General features: G+C 35.8%; 1 protein-coding gene across 5 annotated transcripts in view; it reads left to right on the forward strand.

Moving 5' to 3' along the window:
• GRIK2 (glutamate ionotropic receptor kainate type subunit 2) overlaps positions 1-22071 on the forward strand; it is a 781170-nt gene that overhangs the window by 423237 nt on the left and 335862 nt on the right. The window lies entirely within an intron of this gene.

Consider the following 22071-nt stretch of genomic DNA (forward strand, 5'->3'; position numbering starts at 1 on the left):
ATTCTCTGTCAGCTTTCTCACTCCATTTGGTGCTTGGCTGAGTTCTTTATCTCTTCATTTGATGTTTTAGGGTTTCAGGATTGTTGTATTCTCTGTTCGTCTTAGTTTTTCGGATCTTTGCTGTGGAGGGACGGCGTGGTGCTTCTGCCTAGAGCGCCATTTTGCCGGAACTCTCTTGATAGAGGAGATTTCTTGTGCGATTTGAAGTAGTAAAGAGCTTGGGGCCTTTGAGGGACTAGAAGTTCAGTGTGATTGGGGAGCGTAGAGGTGAAGAACCTGAGGGAGAATGGGAGAGGAGGCTCAAGCAGAACCTACAGGGCCTTAAAGGACTCCAAATATTAAAAAAATTTAGGACTTTGTCCCAAGGATAATGACAAGCCATGAGAGAGTTTTAAGAAAGGCAGTAAAACAATTTAATTAAAAGAGAAAAAGGTCTTGGAATGGGGTGGGATTGTTGTGAGGAGAGGCAGGGAGCAAAGTAGTACTATAGTTAGGAACTGAAGTTTGCTCTCAAGTTATCTATGCAGAGAAGGAAGGAAGTAGAGAGATTTGAAACAAATTGAGAAATTCACTCCATGGGAGGAGTGAGGAAGAGGTAGCCGTCGAGAACGGCTGCCAGATTTCCAGATCTAGCAAATATATTCATGTCATGCTCTTTACCAAGAATTGAAACATGGATGGAGGAAGTTTGGGGGAAAGATGATGACTTCAGTTTGCACTATGTGAACTTGAGGGATGACTGGTGAGCCGTCTGAGTGGGGCAGGTCTGAGGTCCAGATGTGCAGTTCCAGATGTGCAGTCTGGTGTGAACTTACTCATTGTGAGTGGCCATGATTCCCTAAGGGAGAATAGAGAGAGAGAGACAGAGAGAGAGAGTGAATGAATGAATATAGAGGATCTGATGAACGTTCAGTATTTAGCACAGTTAGTGGAGGGAGCTACCAGAGGCATCCTTGATTGTTTTGTGCTCCTATTGTATTCAGTATGTTAAATTTATATAAAATCTCAGAAATATCAGTTTCAAGGAAGAATTCTATCTTGGTGAAAAAATATGCAGAAACCGTGACTACATTTGATATCTAGGTTTGCATTATGTTTTCATGAAAGTTTCAACTTTTATTGCTTTTATGTTGATTTTTGCATTGGTCAGTGAAATGTTTTCATAGACTGTAGGTCTAATTTGACTAGATGTCAAAGTGGATGGTTCACTGTGGAAGAAGAGGTTGAGCTAAAATCAATGCACTCAGAATTTATTAAAATCAGGAGAATTTCCCAATGTTGAAAGAATATCTAGGAGGAGAATAATTAAATGAGTTTTAGAAGCAAATGAATTATTGATTAGTCACAAATATCAGGTCTAAGAAGATAGAAATTGAAATATATGACTCCCCTCGTCCCCCATTGAGAAGAAGCATAGCCTATTCTCATATGTAACTTGAAATTAAGCCGTTGTGAGGAAGAATTGGAAAACTATTATGGTATTATAGGTAAGATAAAATATAACAGATCTTTAAATTGCATATATAATTCAGAAATACCATCTTGCTTTTGAATTATTTACAGAATTAGTTTAAAATTATGTGAAATAAATTCTCAAGAGATTAATAGCGCTATGTCAAGTTTGACTATATTCAGAAATTTTGCTTAGATGCTATTGGGCAAATATTTGTTTTGTGTTTTTGCCTTAAGAATTGTTCTAGTGTTCCCATCTGCCCTATCTTCACTTTTGACCTCCTACCTTCTTTATCCTCTGAGACACTGGAACCATGCATTTATTTGTTCATTCATTCATTTAGTAAATATGTATTGAGCTCACATTCCAGAGCAGGGTTTCTCAACACTACTGACACTTGAGCCAGGTAATTCTTTGTTGTGGGGGTGTCCTATTCGTTGTAGGATGGTTAGCAGCACCCCAAGCCTCTAACTACTAGATGTCACTGAATAAAAAAAAAAAAGAAAACCAAACCCATTGTCGTCCAGTCAATTCCGACTCATAGTGACCCTATAGGACAAAGTAGAACTGCCCCATAGAGTTTCCAAGGAGCACCTGGTGGATTTGAACTGCCGACCTTTTGGTTACAGCCATAGCTCTTAACCACTGTGCCACCAGGGTTTCCTAGCCCCTCCAAAACTGTCTCCAGACATTGACAAATGTCCCGTAGGTGGCAAAATCACCCCCAGTAGATAACTGCTCTCCAGAGTGAGGAAACAGACATTAAATAAACATAACATCACCTAATATCTGTGGTGATAAGTACTATAAATTAAAACAGAAACTAGGTCTGTGGCAAGACAGGTAGCAGGGGCAAGAGCTACAAAAATTTCTCATCAAGGACAGCGGTCTGCAAGGTTCGCAGACATGAGAAGCCCTATTTCTCTTTTCGAAGATACTTATCATTCACTGGGAGCCTGTCTATGAAATTGCCAATTAAGGCAAGAGCCTGATATATTATTTACACGATTAAATTATTTCCGGTTCTTGACTATTTGCAAAATGCCACAGTCACAGTAAGATGGTTTTCAAATATGTCAAGTATCTCAAACGAACAGAGTATTTATAACTTCAAACGGACTATTGCATACTATTGATTTAGCTGTCCTGTTTCTGCCACTGGGAAACACGAGGATCAATAAGCCACATAAGGCCTCAGTGGGTGGTTGGAAGGTATATTTATTTAAAACCATTCTGTTAAATTTTGTTTATTACATTATTTAATCTATCTTAAAGCAAGCCTGCCATTTGTGTGGGTTTCAGTATTGTCAGGACTCTGAATGGGAGATGCTGTGACACTGTGATAAATGAAAGAGTCATTGACTATGAGTATCAACTTAGATTCTAGCTCAGGCTCTGTTATTGACTGGCTGGGTGACCTTGGGCAAGTCATTTAACTTCTGGGCATCTTCCCTAAAATGGGGTCTTTGATCCCTTCTTTATTTACTTCACATTTTTTTCCATGATGAAGTGAGATAGTGAAAGTAAGAGCATTTTAAAAAATATTTTGAAGATATATATTTTAAAAAATTGGGTAAATATATTAAGAATGATTTGTATTTCTCAGATACTCTTGAAGTCCAGGGAGAATAACTGTCACTATTTCCATTGCTCAGTGCTTCTTCTCATCTAACCTATTTAAAATGTTCGGGTTCCTTCACTGTGCTGGTAAATCTTCCTCCAGTTTTTCAATATTCTTCATAAAATACTTCAATAAAAACACAGCTTTCTGTAAGGTATGGTCTTAACCAGCAAAGTACAGTGAGACTGTTAAATTTTTGTTCTAAAGCAGTGATTACTGTTTTCATTATCACCCTCCCCCAATTCCCCCAAGGAGCCTTTTTAGACATAGTTTTCCTAATTGCTTCCTCCCTTTGAAATTTTAATACCACAGACATACTGTGTAACTGGTTATGTACAGTATGCATATCTATATATACTGGATTCACACTACAGACCTTTTGGTTAGCAGCCAAGTTCTTAACCACTATGCCACCAGAGCTCCATAGATATATACTGTATATATATATATATACGGTATATATATGTATGTATGTATGTGGAGCCCTGGTGGTGCAGTGGTTAAGAGCTCGACTGCTAAGCAAAAGGTCAGCAGTTTTTGAATCCACCAGCCGATCTTGGAAACCCTGTGAGGCAGTTCTGCTCTGTCTTATAGGGTTGCTATGTATCGGAATTCACTCGATGGCAACGAGTAAATATATCTATGTATGTATGTACGTGTGTGTATTATATATATATACACACACACTAGATCTTACCCTTATGAAGAAATGATAAGATTTGTCCCCCACCCAAGGACTAATTTCATCTCCTTGGGAATGGTATCACTCCCTGTTGAGAATGCATTTTCTACCATCTCTAGGATCTATGTTGGAGTTTACGTTCCCCGCAGTTTCTTAGCAGTCTAAATCCAGTACAAATCTTGCAGTAGCTGTGTAGTGTGGGACAGTGGCTCAGATAGTAAACTCTGATGTTAAACCCCTGTTCTTCACTCTGGCTTATTTTTTATAAGTCACTTAATATCTTGGAGCAGTTCTTTAGCTGCAAAATAGCATTATATTTGCTGCTCTTGGGGTTGTGAGGATGAAGTAAGGTAACACATAGAAAGAACTTAGCACATTGCCTAGCACACAATAAACACTAATGTTCATTATTATTAATAACTAATGAAACCATCCAAAAAACAAAAAGAAGAAAAAACACCAATGCTCTTAATTCATACCACTGTGTTCTGTATTTATGCAGTGGTTATTTTAGTTTTATTTTTTAAACTATGCTCAGAACCTAACTTTTGCTCCTGTTTTTCTTTTATGTTGTTAGATTTGATCCTCATTTTCAACTTGTCATCTGCAAATTTAATTAACTTTCATGCTTCTCATCCAAGTTATTGAAAGAAAAAAAACAAAAAACAAACAATAGAAACTACTTTGGAGAGGACCAGGTCAGGGAGAGCCACAACCATGCAGTATGCAGCTAGAAATATCCTCTTAGGACAGTGGTTCTCAACCTTGACTTCATAAATGGATTGAGGTGTGGCCTAAACACTGAGATTTTTAAAAGATAGCTAGATGATTGTAATATGAAGCAAGCTTCAAGAACCACTGTGTGTTCAAGTAGTAAGAAATCCAGCAAAATAGATCTTCTAGCCCAATTTTCCCCTTCCCTTTACAAGGTTATCACTAGAATTTTCACATAATTTCAAGTTGAAATCCAGATACACCTTGTCTATAGAATTAATCTGATAATTTAAAAAATCAGATTAAGTATACAAAGAGGCATAACTCCATGACAAGTGTAAATAATATTAGTATGGCATAACAGTGCTTATTATGTCCTAGTTTTGTTCACCGAGGCCAAATATTTGCCCAAGCTCAACAGCTTATAAATGGTGGAGCCAGGAATAAACCCAGGTTTACCTGACTCCAAAGCCAACACTCTCTACTATACAACACTGTTCTTAGTATACCCTAGTGATCACTTACCTTAATGTTTTAGTTTCCTTAGCCAAAAGTGGATGGCTTTAAAGAACAGAAATTTATTTTCTCACAATTCACAGGAGGCTAGAAGTCTGAATTCAGGGTGTTGGCTCTAGGGGAAGGTCCTTCTTTGTCTCTTTCATCTACTAGAAGCTGATGGCAATTCTTGGCATTCCTGGGCTTGAAGATGCATCTGCCATAAGTGTTTGTCTATTCTTCCCTTTTTGTAAGATAACACTTAAAGGGGATTAGATTTAGAACCTACTCTATTCTGGGTATGACCTCACTAACATAACAAAAGAAAACCTATTTCCAAACTAGGTCATACTTACAGATACAGGGGTAAGACTGCAATATAGCTTTTTTGGGGAAACAATTCAATCTATAACACTCACTTTAGAGTTCTAATTGGTTTAATTAGCCATCATAAAATTTTGCTAGGGATGATTATCAGAATATATTTTCTATTTCTGAAAAACAAAACAAACTTATGCTAGTTTACAGTTTTTGGCATCTTAAAGGGGTTTGATAATCTTATTTAAAAACTTTTTGAGCACATTGGAATGCAATTCACTTGAGCCTAGAAACTTATTTAGGACGAGTTGAGAGCTGTTTTCCTAATGCCTGTCTGTCTTGGGCATCAGAGACTTTTTCCCCATTGTTGTTTGGAAATAGGGTTTTCTTTGTTATGTTAATGAGACCATATCAGTATAGACCCCAAACCAAAACCAAACTCAGTGCCATCAAGTCTATTCTGACTCATAGTGACCCTATAGGACAGAGTAGAACTGCCCCATAGGGTTATCAAGGCTGCAATCTTTACGGAAGCAGAATGCTACATCTTTCTCCAACAGAGAAGCTGGTGGATTCCAACTGCCAGCCTTTCCATTAACAGCCAAGTGCTTTAAGTATCAGTATAGAGTGCGTCGCAAACCTAATCACTTCTGAGTTATAAAAAGAGCAGATTAGACTCAGATGCAAGTGCAGACACATGGGGAAGACAGACACTATCTGACAACTACAGAAGAAAATAAATCTACAGGCCCAGAAACTCCACGGATTGCTGACTACTAAAAGCTGAAAATGTTAAAAAGCAAAGATATCTCTTTGAAGACTAAGCTGAACCTGATCCAAGCAATGGTATTTTCAATTACCTAATATGTAGGCGAAAGACCAAAAAAGAATTGATGCTTTTGAATTATGGTGTTGGCAAAGAACAAATAAATCTGTCTTGGAAGAAGTATAGCCAGAATGCTCCTTAAAAGGGAGGATGGCAAGACTTCATTTCAAGGTACTTTGGACATGTTATCAGGAGGGACCACTCCCTGAAGAAGGGCATCATGCTTGATAAAGTAGAAGGTCAGCAAAAAAGAAGACCGCCAACAAGATGGATTGACACAGTGGCTGCAACAATGGGCTCACACATAGCAATGACTGTGAAGATGGCACAGGACTGGGGAGTGTTTCGTTCTGTTGTACTTAGGGTCACTACGGGTTGAAACCGACCCAATGGCACCTAACAACAACAGAAGCTAAAATAGGCAGAGAATAACCTCCCCCTAGAGTCACACCCTAGATTCAGACTTCTAGTCTGTGAGAAAATACCTTTCTTTTCTTTAAAGCCACCCACTTGTGGTATTTCTTCCACAGCAGCACTAGCAAACTAAAACATCTTGCCCAGATGGATGGAGGGACATTTAGCTTATGAATAGATAGGCAGTATGAGTTTATATTGTAAAATTCATTTTTTTTTAAAACTAGTCTCAAAGTTGCATGCCACATAAAACTAAAAATAAGAAGGAAAGAAAAAGTCTTTAGCCCAATCCTCTTCTTTGTACTTTGTAAATGTCCCTTTAATATCTGAACTCATCAGAGTGCTCCTCATGCAGCTATAATTTTAGATGTTTCCCCTTTCCCTCCTCATTAGAGTAATTTATGACTATCATTTCAATTTCAAATTTCAGAAAACTACTTTCTGATTGAGGTTTTTATCATAGAATCTTGGGTCTTTTGTTTTCTGAAAGTTTTGAAATCTAATTCCTTAAAGCACAGACTAAATTTATAATTGTGTCCCATAATTCTTATCTCCTAACTATCCTTCCCCAAGATTATCTTGAACATTAGAATGGCAAGTTGTTTTCCTAGAGTCCCATCATTCCAACTTCAACACCAGTTTCTCCTTATTGATCCAAAGTGACTTCATTGCTTCTTCTGGTTTCTGAGGCATTAAATTGCTGGTCAGCCAGGCAAGTGAAGAAATTAACTACTTTTGTTGAATAATACTTCTAAGAGAGTTAAGTGCTCTTTTTCCTTCCTCCTCCCTATCATTTGTATAATTAATTTCTCTACCATTTTTGGATTAGAACATGGAATACTTTATCCATTTCAATCAACTAACTGAGGAGTCCATATCGTCTCACAAAATGATGCCTCTTACATTCCAGTATCTTTTATTTCTTCTTTCTAACTGACTTGTTATTAAAGTATACATGTGCACTGTTGCAGTTGTAATATTGAATCTCTCAGTTTCCCCACGATGAAGTAAAAGAACTGAATGGAAAATTTCAAAGGGCGGCTCGAGAAGACAAAGTAAAGTATTATAATGACATGTGCAAAGAGCTGGAGATAGAAAACCAAAAGGTAAGGACATGCTCGGCATTTCTCAAGTTGAAAGAACTGAAGAAAAAATTCAAGACTTGAGTTGGCAATAGTGAAGGATTCTATGGGGAAAATATTAAATGATGCAGGAAGCATCAAAAGTAGAGGGAAGGAATACACAGAGTCAGTATACCAAAAAGAACTGGTCGATGTTCAACCATTTCAGGAGACAGCATATGATCAGAAACTGATGGTATTGAAGGAAGAAGTCTAACCTGCACTGAAGGCATTGGCAAAAAATAAGGTTCCAGGAATTGACGGAATATCAATTGAGATGTTTCAACAAACGGATGCAGTGCTGGAAGTGATCACTCGTCTATGCCAAGAAATTTGAAAGACAGCTACATGGCCAACCGACTGGAAGAGATCCATGTTTATGACTATTACCAAGAAAGGTGATCCAACTAAATGTGGATATTATCGAACAATATCATTAATATCACATGCAAGTAAAATTTTGCTGAAGATCATTCAAAAGTGACTGCAGCAGTAGATCAATAGGAAACTGCCAGAAATTCAGGCTGGATTCAGAAGAGGATGTGGAACCAGGGATATCATTGCTTATGTCAGATGGATCCTGGCTGAAAGCAGAGAATACCAGACAGATGTTTACCTGTGTTTTATTGACTATGCAAAGTCATTCGACTGTGTGGATCATAACAAATTATGGATAATGTTGCAAAGAATGGGAATTCCAGAACACTTAATTGTGCTCATGAGGAACATGTACACAGATCAAGAGGCATTTGTTCAGACAGAACAAGGGGATACTGTGTGGTTTAAAGTCAAGAAAGGTGTGTGTCAGGGTTGCATCCTGAGCAAATAATCCGAGAAGCTGGATTATATGAGAAAGAGCGGGGCATCAGGATTGGAGGAAGACTCATTAACAACCTGCGTTATGCAGATGACACAACCTTGCTTACTGAAAGTGAAGAGGACTTGAAGCACTTACTGATGAAGATCAAAGACCACAGCCTTCAGTATGGATTACACCTCAACATAAAGCAAACAAAGGTCCTCACAACTGGACCAATAAGCAATATCATGATAAATAGAGAAAACATTGCAGTTGTCAAGGATTTAATTTTACTTGGATCCACAATCAACACCCATGGAAGCAGCATTCAAAAAATCAAAAGACGCATTGCATTGGACAAATCTACTGCAAAAGGCCTCTTTAAAGTGTTGAAAAGCAAAGATGTCACCTTGAAGACTAAGGTGCACCTGACCCAAGTTCATGTATTTTCAATCGCCTCATATGCATGTGAAAGCTGGACAATGAATAAGGAAGACTGAAAAAGAATCGAGGCCTTTCAATTGTGGTGTTGGCGAAGAATATTGAATATACCATGGACTGCCAAAAGAACAAACAAATCTGTCTTGGAATAAGTACAACCAGAATGCTCCTTAGAAGCAAGGATGGCGAGACTACGTCTTATATTCTTTGGACATGTAATCAGGAAGGATCAGTCCCTGGAGAAGGACATCATGCTTGGTAAAGTAGAGAGTCAGCAAAAAAGAGGAAGACCCTCAAGGAGATAGACTGACACAGTGGCTGGAACAATGAACTCAAGCATAACAACAATTATGAGCATGGCGCAGGACCGCACAGTGTTTCGTTCTGTAGCACAGAGTCGCTGAGTCAGAACTGACTTGACTACACCTAACAGCAACAACAACAGTTTCCCCATGAAAGATACATGCATATGTGTGTGTGCACGTGTTTGCATGCCTATTCACACACACACGCCTTTTTTCCTCCTTTTCATAACAATATTCTGGCCATTGATATAATAGTTATCTGAGGAAACAGATATTTTCTATAACCCGGTTATGTTCTCCTATGAATGCTTTGGGAACTTCCCTGATGTTATATCTGATTCTTTCTGTATTATGTCTGATATCATTTTTATAGTCCTTGTTAATATTTTGATATTTTTCCCATAAATTTTACTTTAAAATTCTATGAATTAGATCAGCATCTCAAGAGAGAAATAATATTCTTTCTGTCCCATGAAAATACATACATTCCTTACTTAGCAAAAATCCATAACTTTTGTTACCTTAAATCATGATTCTGCCACTATTTGCATAACTAGCTGCTCAGCATTTTTTACTCTCCCAAATCACATATTTAATTCGTGGAAGAGTTTAAAGCAACACCTGGTTCCCAGGAGCCCTTTAGTTTCCTACCTAGGACATCATGGTGTCTGGAAATGGTTTGCATGTTTATTATGATGGCATCACTCATCCCCACATGAACTATCATGCATGGGTAGCTGTCAGGAGGCATAATAAGTCTTGGCAGTTTCTCCACCGTGTCCTGGATACATGCTTCAGGAAGACAATGTGCTTTCTGTTTGGCAATGTCCAGTTTACATGAAATTTGCTCTTCCTCTTTGGTGAATGACAGATGTTATCCAATTAGATGGTCCTCATTGCTTTTTTTTCTTGAACCAAAATGTTACTTTCTCTCAAGTCATTAATACCTGATTTCCTGGATCTTTTGAAATTTCTATGCTTCATATTTGTGATTAATTCATATACCTGTAAGGTCTTTCTTTAGTTGTTAAGGCAATATATTTCAAAAAATAATCTAAAGGTTGATAACAGTATTTTTTATAACAATACAGACATTAATATTTCTAAACACATCATTAACTATTATTTGAGCGGTTCAAATCAAATCTGGATTACTAATTAAATTCAGAAGAAAATAGAGAAGAGACTATTTCTTGTGTCACGCTATTTTTGAGGCCACACCTTGTGAAAGAGAGGAAATGGCAATACAGAATTTATCTGTGGATATTATTAAACAACAATTATATCTGACTTTGTTCTGCGGCTGGCAGGCCATGTGCTATGGAGGCCAGCAGCCAGAGTCTCTGCAGGAGGATGGGAAATAGTGCCAAGTCAGAAGGAGATACCAGCCAAAGGGACCTGGCATTGCAATTGCTAGAATTTCTACTGAACTTTTTTTTATTTTAGGCAAAAATAAACAAAATAATGTTATTATGATATTTGTCATATAAAACAAGGGGCAGCTCCCTTTTTTTGGATTTAACTTAACTTAGGTTGGGTTAACTTGAGTTACAGGACTATATGAAAATGGAAAATGCATACATTGTAGTCAGCTATTTTTTATTCTAGAAATTGTTTGAAATAAAATGAACTAAAATGTATTCTCTGTTAGGGAATATCATAGAATACAATGATAATTTGTTCTCCCGTTCTTTTGATCAATAGAGCACAAAACAGATAAACAAAAATTATTTGGCATTGATACAGTTTGTACTATGGGAGTTAACCATATCCATTCAATTAAAGGACATATTAACGTTAGGAAATTGTGGACTAGCTAAAAGAAATTAAGAAGTCCATTAAATATATTAGATTGAACCATCAGAAGTTGCTGTTTTTGTACATCAAAAAATGGTCGATATCTATAATTTCACATAGTTCAACCTAAATAGTATTTAATACATTACTTACATCATAAATATTTATATAAATTTTTCTTTTTATGAGATTATGAGTTCCACTAGGGCAGGATTATGGATGTATGTATCCCGAGGATATAGCATAGTACCTGGTATCCAATAAATGTTAAAAAAAAAAAAAAAAATTGTTGAATTGAAGGTATTAGTTAGATAAAAACCTGAGACTATCCTCCGGGACAGTTGTCTACAAAAATTTTGATTGACTATGACTCAAAATATATGCATATTTATTTAGTTACAATTATGTTCTAATTCATCACAGTATTATGTACATTATAAAACAGGTACATATATTGAAATTTTTAAAGCATGACTTTATTTTTGTTCTAGGAAGAGGACGTTGACTTAGAAAAGCTCAAATTTTAGTCTGAAAATAAATATTAAAGTTTCAACAAGTGCTTAAAAGGAACCAGTAGCTTAATTTAAATTTGGCTTTTGAATTTGCTTGTTTTTTTAATTTTAAGGAAACTGAATTAGGACAAAGAAAAGAAACCAATCTTTACTAAGTGCCTTGAATAAGAGAGATGCATTTATGTGTCATTAAATTTACACATTACAAGACAAGTGTTATTTCCAATGAACACCTTTTTTTGGGTTGTTGTTCTGATGAACAGACTGAGAAGTTAGATGAGTTGTCCATGGCTATTATTCAGCTCCTAATTCCGGAACCTGGCCAAAACCCTAGTCTGATAGTGAAGCTTAACATATTGCCTACCTTCAACTAAAAATGATGATACTATTTCTTCCTAGTAGTCTATGAATGGGGGTTAAAATTAAATTTATTTAATATATATAAGCATTTTATTTCTATATGAACTGCATAAAGAGTAGAGGTTTCCCCTTATGGTGAATAAGCAAGACTCCTAAAGAAGGCAATTATTGAATATTTTTCACTTGTTGGCTTCTTTCAATAGCAACAACAATAGCAACACAAGACAATTATTGCTTTCCGAACACTTCTATGTGCCAGCTTCTATAATAAATGCTTTACCTAAAATTGCTTTATTTAACCATCATAATTACCCTGTTTATGTATTACTTTTACTATTATACAGTTTCCTATGCTCTAGAGGGGCTAACTTGGCCAAGGTCAGATAGTAGGTAAGTGGCAGAGCTGGGATTTCGAACACAAATTCCTCAAATTCCAAAGCCCTTACTTCGTAATCATAATGAATGTTGCTTCCCTTCTCATATCAGCCTCATTTTGTGATGCGTGCATGCTGTTTCTTTTCTTACTCTGCTCACAGAGGCCCAGAAAAATATGTCTGAAAACCACTCAATCATGTTCATTGAAAACTGGAGAGAAAATGAAAGCATCAAACCTTGTAGAGGAATCTTTCTCCTCTCAGTGGCCTAGCCAGTATTTCTTCCATGGGCTGCTGATCAAAGGCACACAAAGTTGCATGGCTATTGCACATACCAATAGCACCAGCTATCGTAACAAGATTTATCAATATCTCAATGCTATGGCAAGAAGAAGCACTCAGGAAGAATGATGCAATCATTTTTCTGTAGTTCTTAGTTTCTTGTTTTTGGAAAGTTGGCGACTGAAAGATTAAAGAAAGAGAGGTAGTGTTGTAACTGCACGTAATTTGGTCAATGCTTGTGGATTAGTTGCCACTGGACAGACATTCAGTAGAGGAATGATAGACTTTCCATGCTATCTTTCACATGGGCTATTTTCTTCACTGCTTTTTCATTTACTTTCTATGTTTTTTTCTAGAATTAATGGGTCAAATGGTTAAAAAATATTCCTCTAAAAGGAAACTGCGATTTAGTTTTGAAACTTGATTTCAAGTTCATCCAGCATTGTGAAATATTTTGATGCAGTGAAAAAAGCAGTGCATTTGGAAATCAAACATTGATATTCTCTTCTACCTTGTACTAGCTATGTAAATTTGTTAAGGTCATTTCTATTTTCTAAATTTCTTTTTCTTTTACTTTTATTATGAAATATTTCAAATGTGTATAAAAGTAGAATAGTATTACAAACCATCATATAATCAATACCCAGCTTAAAAAAATAGTCATCTCAATATGCCATCTTATTTCACCTCTATTCCACCTATTTCCTCTTCCCATGTTATATCACAGTGAATTCTAGATTTTACATCATTTAATTCATAAATATTGCATATGTATCACCAAACAATAAGGACTATTTAAAAATACATAAAACCAAAATGCCTGTAGAGTACCTAAAAATTAACTAATTCTTAGTATCATCAAATATACAATGTTCAAATTTCCAATTGCCTCAAAATTCTAATTTCATATTTTTTTCTTTACAGCTTAGTTTATAAAATCAGGATCCAAATAAGGTCTACCCATTATGATAGCTTGATATGATTCCAGAGTCTGGATTTATCTGATTGCTTTCTCATGGTAATCTTTAAGATGTTAACCTGTCCTCTATATTTTCTGTAAATTGGTAGTTGGTTCTAGATGCTTAATCATACTTAGTTTGAATATTTTCTTTGCTTTTTGAGTAAAACCACTTCAGATATTAATATTGTGTTCTTCCATCAGGAGGCACTTAATATTTGATTGTTTCTTGTGATATTAGGGTTCACTGATCATCAATGCCCAGATCCATTAATTCATTAAGTGCCAAATGAAGAGATTCTACTTCTATTATTCCTCCTTCATTTAACTAGCTGAAATATTTGTAGAAGAGAAAACCCCTTGTTTACCAGTGATGCAATTTCATGTAGGAAAGATGAGATTAAAATGCTTAATTATTTCTCTAGTTTTCAAAATAATGAATTGGCTTATTACTATCCTCCATCCTCCAACAATGACCAATTCATTTTTTTTGTATTATTATGAACTCTTCTTAAATGTATTTGTTATGTTTCAATTAATTTCAATTATTGTTCTTAATTTCCAAGAATCATTATAAATTTCTTCAAGAAAGCCTCTAAGTATTTTTGACTCAGCTCTATTTTTCTTTGATGGCGTCCTTATTATTGATCATAAACAATAAGTTCAAGATTTATTTTGTACATTATTTTGCCCCAGCCCTGGAATCTATGAATTCTATAAGAATATTGGTTTATTTTGATGCGACCATAATATAGGCACTGGGGGTACTCATTGCTATTGCATCAGTTATTGTTTCTAGGCCTTTTCAGTGGACAGAGCTGGGATATGTTTATTTTTAATGATAAAACACATTGAGTTTATTCTGATAACTCCAATTCAAATTCAGTATATTTATCCTCTTCTGTTGTATATCTATATCCCCTTTCCCTGATGGTGAGAATCTAAGTTCTTAATAACAGTGAAAATGATAGAATTAAAATATCATGTAAGAAAGGTATTTGCTTTATCCCACATATACAGATAAGAGTCTCAGAATACCAATACAAGCATTAATACATGTTGTATTGGTAATAAATACAAGGAATAAGATTGGCTATTTCATATACACATACTCATAAAAATCCGTTGCCATCAAGTCGATTCCAACACATAGCAACACTGTACGACAGAGTAGAACTGCCCCATAGGATTTTCAAGGAGCACCTGGTAGATTTGAACTACCGACACAACCCTGTAAATTCAAGTTGTGTACAAATTTGAGTTCTTTTAGTTATAATCATGAGCATACTTTGCAAGTATTTCTATGGATTTCCAAAGGGAAAAAACTTCAATTGATACAAACTAACACAAGAACTCACATTAGTAGGTAAACTTTGAATTGTAGGTCTATAGCATTGTAAAAATTGCAGATTTTAAATCAAGATAGAAAATAATGGACTACCATCATCACCCTTCTTCTAAAACACTTTTGTTGCAATATTCCTGTGAACATAGTAAGATTTCTTCATATACAACCATTAAAGGGAAGAAACCCCTTTGATCTTCTTTCTTAAGGTCCAGAATTTAAATTCATAATAAAATTTGATGTATTTGTTATGTGAGGTTACTAATGATCTAAAGTTATTGGAGGGAAAATGAACTTTGTATATAATTATGAATACAATCCATGAAAGTTAAGTATTTTTTTCGAGATTAGTACTTTAGAACACTCGTTTTCTTTGTATGTCTTCACTTTTAAAGAACTCTTTGGGCATTAATAATTATTAATCAGTTAGGTTTGTATTAATATGACAAACACACAAGATAGGCTGATTTTTTTTGGAAGTAGATCACCAGGGCTTTCTTCTGATGCACCTCTGGGTGGACTATACCTCCAACCTTTTGGTTAGCAGCCAAGCATGTTAACTGTTTGTACCACACAGGGATTCCACAACCATGATATAAAGCTAACTAAGGAAACCCTGGTGGTGTAGTGGTTAAGAGCTACGTCTGCTAACCAAAAAGTTGGCAGTTTGAATCCACCAGCCACTCCTTAGAAACTCTATGAGGCAGTTCTACCCTGTCCTATAGGGTCGCTATGAGTTGGAACTGACTTGATGGCAACAGGTTTTTTTTTTTTTTTTTGGTTAAAGAAGCCATAGTTTTTCTCCTCACAGTGCTTAAAATCTCATGAAGGAAAGGAGAAGTACACAGTCAGTTTCAATACTATGTTACAACACTCTGAAAGGAGAAGACCTGGTATCAGGTGAACCTACAGTAGAGACTCCTAGTCCATATCCTGGGCTGTCAGGGAGGTGAGGTCTACAGATGAGGTGAGGAGCATAGATGAATGTTCCACAAAGCAGGAACAGGGGTAAGAGAACATGGCTCCCGTGAGGAACTAAAATGCCACTCAGTGTGGATGGTTCATGCAATCAAAGGGGTAAGAGATAAAGGACAGATGAAAAGAGGATAGACTTTGAAGGGCCTCTCAAACAATCTGGAGGAATATGGACTTGATCCTGTCACAATTAGGCACTCCTGAAGAGTTTAAAAATTCCCTATGGCTGAAGTGTGGACAATGGATTCCAACAGGTCCATACCAGAAGCAAGGAAGAAGATAGGAAACCCTGATATATCAGCCCACTGTCCATCACGAGAGGGTTAGAGTAAATCGCGTCTAAAATCACTGCTCACAGTATATGATTCCGAAATCTTCTCCGCCTAGTAGAGACGCGAGTTTTCAAGAGTGCTTTTCCCTCATGGAAACAGATTGGGAGAAACTAGTTCTATCTTCCAGATAAAATAATATGTTCTCTGCCCTAGTTTGTCAAATAGATAAGAAATCAGACTACAAACTAATGAAATCTAATTGGAAAATGTATCTACTAAGCAGGTGCTATAGGTTTTCAGTCACTTGGAGCAGAGCACTGTCAAATGCAGCACTATAATAACATGAATAAAACATGACAAAATAGTAGCTATTGTGAAATATATTATTCTCTTATAGGTATGCTTAGCCTATTGGTAAAACTGATTTATATAGTGCATTTCATCCTAACAAAGCAATTTATGATACGTTATTATGATGGAAATTGAGTGTTTTCAATTAGTTGTTGGACATCAAGACTTTAACTCCTGGAGGGAAATGCTTACACGGAATACTGTCCTCTACGACTGGGCATGTAGGCACTTCATTTGAAAGGTTTTATACTACAGGACTTTATAGGAGTTGTAAAATTCCCTTCCCTCAGGTTTTGTGTTCTTTAATAACATGTGAGGCCAATGTGATGCTGTTCCTTGTTAGTGTTGCTGCTGCACAGTTCAGACAAGACTAGCAAAAGAGGTAAGTTCCCCTAAGGGAGTAGTTAGAAAATTAATTAAACTGAGGGAGGCACTGGGATATTTAGAAAACAAATTATAGAGTCAAGACCAAACAGAAACAAGAACAAGAAAGAGCCACAGGAACCATGGGAGAACAAAGTTTACAGCAGGCCTTCCCTCTTCCTCGTCCCACAATAATGTACATTTATATATGGCTACATTTCTAAAATGTAGACATTTTATTCTAATACTGTTTATAAGATGTGATGTCTCCTAAGCAAAAGTTTCATGCCAATAACGAATCTCAGGGGCTGCTCTATGAAACGTCATTTGAAGATTGCTACAGAATTTCAACCAAGGGGAGATTTTATGAGGGCTTGCTATGAAAATAAATATTTGGCCCTCTTTGAAAACAATTTTTTTTAAAGGCCAATATTTGAATTTAAAAATTAGTCTTTTTTTTTTTCTCTTTTCAGTCCTGAGATAACTACAAGTATAGGAGTACTAAAACTTGTTAACCAGACAAGCAGGCTTGAACAATGTATTGGTTTAAAATGAAGCACTAATTTGTCAGCCAGTCAATATTTATAAATGTGTGGTCATTCACCTGATTTTCATGAAGTATGGTCAACAAATTGACATAAAGTTTTTACTATTGCACTTACTTAGCAGTTAATTCCCATAATCCTTAAGTCTAATGGATGTTCTTAAAGGCAAAAACATCTTTAATCTACATGCATTTAATTTTGAATTACTTGCTAAGAACTCTAGTGGCTGAGGTTCAAGTTCCAAACAATTTTGGTTTAAATAATTGATTGTATTGACGTAGAAGAAGAACAGAAAATATTTGCCAAATAATAGATTTCCCGTTGTTTAGGTTATTATACTTTTGCAGCTTTGAATCGATATATGTTAAAGCTCTTTGTTACTTTATGCATCAAAAGAAATATATTTTTAAAGGGTAACTGAGATTTAGCCTACCATTTTCCCATTAACTTAATAGATACTACACAGAATGTAACGTGTGGTGTGTGTGAATAAAGAAATTCAATAAAGTTCATTTCTTCCTGGAAGAGACAATATAATATGGAAGAAAATTCATGAATATGTTGAATTATTAAAATGTAAATATTCAATAAAAATCAGACCACTCTTTCCCTATTGCACATAGTGATAATAATAGCTAAGAAAACTTGAATGTTTAGTCCAACGAAGCGCTCAGCATGCATTATTTTATTTAATTTTCCATAGTGAGATTATATTTAATGTATATTCTTAGCATCCAATGAGGTAAACACAATTATCATCTCTATTTCATAGACTAGTACTCTGAAGCTCAGAAGGGTTAAGCAACTTGCCCAAACGCTACAATAACCCATTTGCAAACCACGAATGAATGAAGCCTGTTATCCTACCCGCCTCACATTCCAAGTTCCTAAAGACTCTGGTGTATAAATACAGATATAAATTCTGGAGACCCTGCATTAATAGCATTTTGAAAATTTCTCTCTACTAGTCTACAGAAAGAATAAAATATTTTCATAGATTTTTTTTTTTCCAAACGTTAACTTCTTTAAAAGTTGTCTCCTTTACTCATTCTAGTTTATACACTTCAGGAGAATTTAGTTTATAATTGACATCTGAATTATAAATGCAAACTTTATTCCTGGCATTAAGAGGTAAACGCCTTTTGTGAGTATGAAAATGTAATTAAACCCCAGTAGATTGCATAGAAAGTATACTGCATGAATGACGTAGTTAAAGCATTTTAATGTATTACTTACAGTGCGTTTCCATAACTATCTTGTTTTAACTAAGTCAGAACCCTGTGATGAAAGGATTATTATACATTTGATGTATTATCCTGTTTAAAAATAGTTTATGTAGTTTAAGGCATACTTGGATTATTAAGTGCACATTGTTTATAGTTAAATGACTTGCTGATGTTCATGTATTTACTCCCTGTTGGAAGGCACTCCAATCGTAAAAACAAAATCTCTGCTGTTTGTTTAATTGTGCCCCAGGGTAGAGAGGGGAATGAGTCCAGGAGTGAGAGGACACCAGCTTTAATAAGCATACAATGCAATTTAACAGATCATAAAACAGTAAAATTTAATCCCAGACTGAGAGATTTATTAAATTTCACTCAGCAAAATGGGGTATGGGATATGGAAGCAAGTGAGAATTAAGTGAAACGATTTCAGGGGTAATAGATTTTATTACCTGATAAAGTGGGGGAATCATTATTTTTTTAAATAACCATTTCTTCTTAATTCATTCTTTGGAAATAATTGTCTTACATAGGAAGCTTTTGGAAACAAAATAAGTTAGGAACTATAGAAAGCTTTTGTTTAACTTTGCTTAATTTCAAAGAGTGAAACCATCTCACTGAAATCTTATCAATATCGTGGCTTAAACGTTTTAAACTGCAGGTTAAAGTATTTGGTATTCAGGGAGAATCATCGACTTGATTAAGATTTCTTTTTTTTTTTAGTATCCATTTAAAGTGCTTTCGAACTAAATGATGCTTGACAAGAGTGCAGTTTCACATAGAGTTTTATTTTTGCATATCAAGTAGCATATTAAAAAATCCTAAGACATGTTTCCTGTATCCATGAAGATCACTTCTGTTGAAGTTTTACCAGAAATGAACACTTTTTTTAAATTTGTTTTCCCTACTTCCATATTATTTAAAGAAGTATTAAACAGTCTGAACAGTCTATTGAAGAATATAAGTTAAATTCTGTAAGATTTCCTCAAGTTTCAGACCTAAACTTGCAATTTTTTTTCTCTTGTTGGAATAAAACAAAAGGTTTTATGATTAAAAGAAGGAACTTTCACAAAGCTGGAAGTCTCTTGATGTGCATAACAAAAACAATAGCAACTAATGCGTGTGTAGAGATTTAATTGTGTTTTCACACACATCATGTTATTTGAGCCTCTTTATACCCTGGTGTAGTGAGTAGGGCAGGTATTATTGTCCCTATTTTATAGCTGAGGAAACTGGGGCTTGGAGAGGTTACAATTTACCAGAGGATGTATGGCTGTTAAATGCAGAACAGATTCAGTTCTGGCTATTTGAGTTCAAGTCATAAAAACACCATTAAGGGCCTTTGCTGTATATTAAACAGCGTCCTTTAATGTCGTTATTTTTGAAGATTTAAATTTTTCTTCCAGAATTATGATTGTACTTGGAATTATCCAAAATCTACAAAGAATCCCAGTATAATTCATTTTATTAAAATAAGATTTGTCTTTGAGGGTCACTAGCTAGATAACAGCAGCACTTTATTTTTAACATCCTTGAGTGATGATATGCCTGTGAAAGTTTGTATGATCTGCCTAAATATAAATTGAGTGATATTTACTTAACTGCATGGAATGTTGGAATAAAAAACGTATATAACAAGGGTAACACAAAGTATGCCTCTTGTGATGTATAGCATTTATTTTGAGATTTTTTGCTTAGTGAGAGTAATTTTGGAAACAGTTAACATTATTATTCAAAGTTAAGATTCCATCTCTTGACTTTGACGGTAATGTGTCTTACATCATTAGTGTATTATGTCTCATGATATACTTAATATGTGTTAAATAAGAAGAAGAATCAAATGTCAGTTGTTAGTTGGATGGACCTGAAGTCTCACTGATACTTTAGTAGGAATTTGAACAAAACTGTCCAAAGACATTTAAATGCCCTGATAACTCACAAATTCAATGTCCTCCATTTAGAGATATTGTAGGACTCAGGAAGGAGAAGACTGCTGGTCACACATTAGATATCTCAAGCACAACTGAACACAGGAATGGCCACTGGGGCCAGCACGATTGTATTCCATGGCCACAAACAGAAATATTATCAGGTGACCTCTTTAGTTATGTCTGATGCTAAAGGAAAATGAAGAGAAACAGGAACACTCACGTCTGTGTGACTAATGATTTCATCTGCCATTCCTTTTTCTCTCAAGCAGTTTTTTAGATTACAGCAGGTTCTCCCTAGGCAGATGTAACCGACCCATTAGAAAATGGGGTGACAGAACAAAATTGTAAATTGTGGCCCCTTCATTGTTCTATGATAGAATTCACAATAGCACATGGGCCCTAATCTTGTTTGCTGTGTTTTACTTTGTCCACATCTTTCTACAATATTCCTTTCCCAACTATGAACTCGATATCTTAGTTATCTAGAACTGCTATAACAGAAAATACCACAAGTGGGTGGTTTTAACAAATAGAAATTTATTTTCTCACAGTTTAGGAAGTTAGAAGTCTGAATTCAGGGTGTCAGCTCTAGGGGAAGGCTGTCTCTCTTTGTTGGCTCTGGAGAAAGGTGCTTGTTTGTTATGAGCTGCTGCTTCTGGAAAATCTTCTTGAGGTTTCATATCTCTCTTCCCCCATCTCTGCTTGCTTCTCTCTCCTTTTATCTCTTGTAAGATAAAAGATATGACTTAAATAAGGGTGTGACTTGAATACGGGCATAACTTGAGTCAAATCCTCTTGTAAGGCTGTGACTCAAGATACACTCCACACTGATCCTGCCTCATCAATATATAGAGGATAGGATTTACAACACATCACAAAGTGGAGGATAATTAGATCACAAAATGGGGGACAATCACCCAGTGCTGGGAATCATGGCCTAGCCAAGTTGACACATATTTTTGGGAGGCACAGTTCAATCCATGACACTCTATAAAACGCATACTGCAGCAGCAAACACATATCTTACAAAACTATTCACCAGAATGTGGTTGTTGTTAGGCACCATTGAATTGGTTCCAACTCATAGCAACTGTATGTACAACAGAATGAAATGCTGCCCGGTCCTGCACCATCTTCACAATTGTTGCTGTATTTGAGCCACTGTTGTAGCCACTGTTGTCAATCCAGCTCATTGAGGGTCTTGCACTTTTACACTGACCCTCTACTTTACCAATGATGTCATTCTCCAGGGACTGATTCCTCCTGATAACATGTCCAAAGTACGTGAGACGAAGTCTCTCCATCCTTGCTTCTAAGGAGTATTCTGGCTGTACTTCTTCCAGGACAGATTTGTTCATTCTTATGGAAGTCCATGGTATATTCAGTATTCTTCACCAACACCATAATTCAAATGCATCAACTCTTTTTCAGTCTTCCTTATTCATTGTCCAGCTTTTGCATGCATATGAGGTGATTGAAAATACCATGGCTTGGGCCAGGCACACCTCAGTCCTCTAAGTGACATCTTTGCTTTTGAACACTTTAAAGAGGTCTTTTGCAGTAGATTTGCCCAATGCAATACGTCATTTGATTT

The sequence above is a fragment of the Trichechus manatus genome, unplaced genomic scaffold (assembly GCF_000243295.1).
Source record: "Trichechus manatus latirostris isolate Lorelei unplaced genomic scaffold, TriManLat1.0 scaffold00017, whole genome shotgun sequence".
Classification (NCBI taxonomy): Eukaryota; Metazoa; Chordata; class Mammalia; order Sirenia; family Trichechidae; genus Trichechus; species Trichechus manatus.